Raw genomic sequence first — 6,142 nt, forward strand, 5'->3', positions numbered from 1 at the left:
ATGGATCCCTGTCCCCAAAGGGCTCACGATCCAAAAAGAAACACAAGGCAGACACAGCAACAGCTCCTGGATATCTGGGCAGTGATCTAAGCAGCAGCTGGGATATCCCATTCTGGGATATCTCCCTATATTCTTAGAGGACTCCATTCTCCTGTTCAGGAACAGGACTGCAGTAGAGGTGGAGACTATGGGGGAACTCAGTACTCCCTGAGGGGTGGCCAGTTCCTAAGCTAAATATTGGCCTCGCAACATAAGAACATAGAAAGCTGCCTTATGCCAAGTAAGTCCATTGGTCCATCCAACTCAGTATTGACCACACTGACTGGCAGCAGGTCTCTAGGGATCCATATAGGCCTACCTGGAGATGCCAGGGACTGAACTCGGGACCTTCTGCATGCAAAGCAGATACTCAGCCACTGAGGGACAGCCCCATCCCCGAGCATGTATGGAGGTGTTTCCACTGGGGACACATTTCTGGATTCCTTCACCTCATGCTACTACACACATAGCCCAAACTCCATTCTTTCCATCTGCATCTGGCTGGGTTTATTCTCACTTCATCCAGACTGGACAAGCAGCTGCTGCTTAGCTCACTGTCCAGGCCAGAGAACAGCAGTGCTCTCTCCCTTTCACTTGCACACTCACATGCGTCCGTGCCAACCACGGGAGAGGCTCATAAAACTCAATCAACCTCTGCCCCACCCTTCCACACTTCAAGACGCACAATGCCCTCCCCTGGGCGAGGAATGACGCAGTGGCCTTGTTAAAGCAACACAGCTTGTTTGACCTTCCGACCACTGACCTCTCCTGACCTCTGAGGAGTCCCAGGAAGCCTGTCGGAGCACATGCAAAGTAAACAGGTTGTGAGGTTGCCCATGTGTGGGATAGCAAGCGGATGCGATTCCGTTTCAAACGAAATGTGCTCTCTAACCCACAGAGACTTTGCACCTGAATTATAAACAAAGGAAAAGAGGGGGAAGAGAGAGTCAATCAGTTGTCAATACCGGAGGCCCTCAAATAGTGTGGGTTCATTTCCCACAGTTTCACCCATTCATGGACAGCCTCTGTGTATAACAATTTCGTTATCGTGCGGTTAGTTCTGGTCATTCTACCCCCGCAATTAAATTGGTATGCAGTATATATACATACATGCTTTTCAGCCGGCATGCAGGGTTGGGTATTTAAACTTTAAACCTCCCTGCGTGCCAGCCAAGAAGCACACACATTGCTCAGGGGGGGTTAAAGTTTAAATTTCCACTCTCACGCCAGGTGGATATTTAAACTTTAAACCTCCCTTCGCACCAGCTGAGAAGCACACAGGTTGATTTGGGTGGGGGTTAAAATTTAAATATTCATGTGCCAGCGAAGGAACTTAACCCCCTTGTTTGGGTAAGGTCAAGCACTCAAATATTGCGGTTTCAATGTTCATGGAACCTCCCGCAAACATTACCCCTGTGGTATTCTAGGATCATGATATTCAAATATACCCCCATGATATTCGAGGGGGCTATAGCTCAGTCATTGAGTATCTGCTTTACATGTGTGACATGAATTATTAACAAGTAACAAATACGTAGGGCCAGTTCATATGAGCAAGAACTGAGCTAACCCGCTGCTGATCCAGCAAACTCACCTGGGCTGCTCCCAATCTTTGCCCGTCTGCAAGCGGAAATTCCAGTTAAATCCTAACGATTGAGGTCATTCACACAATCAAAAACTATGTTCTACCTGGGTTTGAGAGCTGTGTGTGCTCCCATTTTTCGATTGTGTGGAAGCAAGGTAGGAGGAAAACCTGGATAGAAGTGATTGTATGGAAGCCAAGGAGGAGGAGAACCTATGTAGCTTTTTCCTCCTCCCTTGCTTCCACACATTTCCTTCTACCCAGGTTTTCCTTCTACCTTGCTTCCACACAACCAAAAACTGGGAGCTCACACAGCTCCCAAACCCGGGTAGAACACAGTTTCTGATTGTGTGAAAGACCTCATTGCATGCCAAGTGGGAGGCTCTACTTAGCTAGCCCGGATATGACTTTAGATCAAACATCTCTTCTAGCCCGCACCAAGCATCTTGGCACACAATCATAACCCTCACATATCACTGTTGACAGGGAGGATGGAAACAAAATCGAATGTGGACCAGGGCTACTGGAAGCAGGACTGTCTCTCTTCCCCCATTAGATAAAAGGCATTTCAGATCAACTTAAGGCAGATTCTTGCCGATCATGTGGCACCAGATCGCCTCCTTTCCCTGTCGCCATGCCGTGTGTGGTGGGAACACACCACTTTGGAGCCTCCTCCTTTGTCACAATGTTGGGTCCCCCTCCCTCATTTCTACAAAGCAAACTGTCCAATTAGAACGGGGTCTCTTTGCTTCCATCTTTGCCGACAGTTAATTAACTTGCTGCCACTAGCAGCTGCTGACAAATTCCAGAAAGATGTTGTAAAGGGCTTTTTTTTTTGTTTTGTTTTTTGGTCTTTATCCAGCGTGGCAAACGAGGGTGTTGTATCCCGAGGGGACATGAATGGCTTCCTTTCAACTCTCTCCTCAGGTGTGAGAAGTACATGGAGACACAAAGAAGGGTAGTCACCTTTTCTTACTTTTCATCTCGATCCCTTTTATTTCCCTTTTCTTCCGTACAGGCTCACTCACGCTGATGCCGTCCACAGGGTCACCCTTCAGAGCTTCAGATTCATCTAACCAGGGCTGGCCTGTGACATTTTGACATCTGGGGCAGGAAATCAAAATGGTACCCGCTTCCACTAATTAATACAAACACGGGGGGCTGGAGTGTTTTGGCTTTGGGGCAGTTTCCCTCCATGGTTCTGAGTGCAGCCTGGGTTGCCTCATCGATAGGGTTGAGCTGGGAAAGGTGCCAAGAGGGACATCAAAAGGATGAGCTAATCTTCTCTGCAAATTGGGCCAGACCCAAAGGTTTTGGCCACCATTACCATCTCAGGGATAAATGCTCATAGTGATTTTTGGCAACGTCTAACCCCCTAGAAATGGAAAATAGGCCATAGTATTGTTTCGCTTACGGCTTTCTCTGTGTTATTACCTCTTTTTTATCCCAACCTCCCAACAATTAAGGTAAAATTGCAGTCCGTTTAGCACAGAGGAAAGGGTTAGGGTCAGGGTTAGGGTAACAACAAACAAATTGTTATACTCTCTCCATGGAGTAATGTTTGGAGGAAATGCCTGCCCATTTTCATTTCCATTCCTTTGAAAAAACTGATCAGGTTTTATAGTAGTTTTTGTGTTTTGCTTTTAAAACACCATTGCGAATTTGACCACCGCAGGCCTGATGGCCAGGACAATAAAGCATGATAATACAACTATGCCTCGCCAACTGCAGGTTTTCCAACCAATCGTGGTTTTGAGTATCCATGACTGGGGAATTATGACTGGTCTTTCCAATCGCGATCCAAGTATCTGTGGTTTGGCAAGATCTTTTAGTGATGAGGGAGTCTACAATTAGGTGGGGGGTTCAGAAGTTCAATCTGCTCATCCCTCTTGCCGATCTGCCAACTCCTCACGATCTAAAGTTATTTGAGTGGTTTGGGGGTGTGTGTGTGTTTCAAAAGTGACTTTAAATGATTGGGGGGGGGGGGTGTCAAAATTTTCCAGAGGTTCAATTTGCTCACTCCTCTTGCTTATTCTTGGTGATTTTAAGGGATTCCAGGCAGTGTTCCCTCTAACAGGAGTTCTCAGATGATGTTGACTACAACTCCCACAATTCCCATCCAAAGGCCCCTGCAGCTGGGGATACTGGGAGTTGTAGTGAACAACATCTGGGAATCCCTGTGATTCTAGGTGGGTTTTGGCAAAAAAAAAAATTTCCTTTGTTTTTTCAGTCTTTTTGCCACCAGTTTCCCTAACCCCGTTTTCCATTGACTTCAATTGCTCATCAACTGCGAATCTGCCAATAGAGAGGTTTTTCCGGAACTGAACCCTCGTGGTTGGCGAGGGATGATTGTACACTGAAAGCTAAAAGTCTTGTAGTGCTCTCATCTCTTTTCCATCTCTGGAAGTATAGACCTTGTCAATAATCCGAATGAGTGTTCACTCCGCCAGGTGGTACCCATCACCCCAACTGGCTCATATACTAAAGGAAAGACAAACATATTTGGGGCTTCATAGTTGAGGAAACCAGTGTCTAAAGGGGGAGACAGGATAGGCATTTATAATATGATGGATGGTACAGATAAATTGGGAGAGAGAAGCTTTTCTCCCTCTCTCAAAATATTAGAATTTGGAGCCAGCTGATGAAATTGATTGGTAGGAGATTCATAACAGATGAAAAGTACTTTGTCGCACAATACATAATTTATAGAAGTAGCTCTTTTGAAATGGGCTAACAGACACTAGCATTAATGACTTAAAAGGGGATTAGAACAGTTATGTATAGTGTGGGTTGTTTCCCAACCTGTGGTACACCAGATGTTGCTGGACTACAATTCCCATCCATAATAAAATGTAGCTGGGGATGATGGGAGTTGTAGTTCAGCAACATCTGGTGTATCACAGGTTGGGAACCTGGTGGTAGAGGTATCTAGTAGCCATGATTGCATTATTGAACCTCTGTGTTCAGAGGAGATATGCTTCATTGGTGGGAGGGAGCAATGGTGAAGGATTGCCTTCATGCCTTGCTAGGGGGCTTCCCAGAGGCAGCTGGTGAGTCACTGTGGGAAACAGGGTGCTGGAATCGGCCATAGCACAGTGGAAGAGCATCTGCATGCTTCCACGCAGAAGATCCAAGATCCACTCCCTAGCATCTTCTGGTAGGACTGAGAGAGACTCCTGCCTGTAACCTTGAAAAGCGACTGCCAGACAGCATAGACAATACCAAGCTAGGTGAATCAATGGTCTGACTCAATGAGATCATTCACACAATCAAAAACTGTGTTATACCTGGGTTTGGGAGCTGTGTGTGGTCCCAGTTTTCAGTTGCATGGAAGCAAGGTAGGAGGAAAACCTGGGCAGAAGTGATTGTGTGGAAGCAAGATAGGAGGAAAAGCTACCCAGGTTTTCCTACTACCTTGCTTCCACACAACTGAAAATTTGGAGCACACCCAGCTCCCAAACCTGGGTAGAACGCCATTTTGATTGTGTGAATGTCCTCAGTATGAGGCAACTTCCTATGACTAGATAGGCTGTGAGTTTGCATTTGCCTTGCATTTATATTTTCATTTAAGCAAAAAGTTTCTAATTAGAAGTAGGAAAATGATGATTACAGTTGTGCCAGTTTTGTGCAGACGCTGGATTAACTTTACCGCCATATCAATTTGGCAACAATAAACAGAAGTCATATTTCTGTAGGAAAGTGTGCTTTGTTCTTCTCTTAATCAATAAAGGATCCCTAATTTTAAATAAGTCTATTATGGCTTCTCTTTTATTTTAATATAACTGGTTAATTTAGCCATAACTGCAATGTGATATTGCTAAAGCTTCCCACTCTGAAATGGTGGGAATTCATGTCTTTCCTCTCCCTCTCCCCAAGTTCTCACATAAAACAGTTCAGCTGCAACAATCATATAGAAGAGTCATTCAATCTAATTGTTAGGTCCACTCCTTGTATAGGTCAATAGCAAAAGTTACACTCTCTGTGGGGCTTGCACAAGAGAACATCCCAGTGAATTGTCCTTCACTGGATCCAGTGATGCCCAGCGGGTAAAGCTAACCAGGCAGTAAACAGACATTTCTCCTTCAGTGCCACTGCCCTAGCTACAGGAGAATCACAACATTCACCTTAAAACAATACATTAAAAAGCAATCCAATATAAAATGATCAAAACCGAAAAGAAACAAAGAGCAACAACCAACCTTGTAAGGGAAATAAGATTCTAATCTAGCCCTGAGGCCTGGTGGCAATCTTAACCACATGCTGGATCACTAATTGTCTTGTCCTGCAATCAGAAGCCAGCAAGGTAGGCTGCAGCACCCTGGAGAGCTCCCAGAGACAAGTTGCTAGGGATGTGCCTAAAACTTGACTGAATCAATTTGAATCAAATTCGAAACGATTCAACTCAAAACGACTTGCACAGAATGGGTTTTGTTCGAATGGATTTGAATTTGCCCGAACTCACATCAAATTCAGATTGAATTCAAGTGGATTTGATTCGAGCTCAGGTGAATTTGAATCAAT

Source organism: Hemicordylus capensis, chromosome 10 (genome assembly GCF_027244095.1).
Source record: "Hemicordylus capensis ecotype Gifberg chromosome 10, rHemCap1.1.pri, whole genome shotgun sequence".
NCBI classification, from domain to species: Eukaryota; Metazoa; Chordata; class Lepidosauria; order Squamata; family Cordylidae; genus Hemicordylus; species Hemicordylus capensis.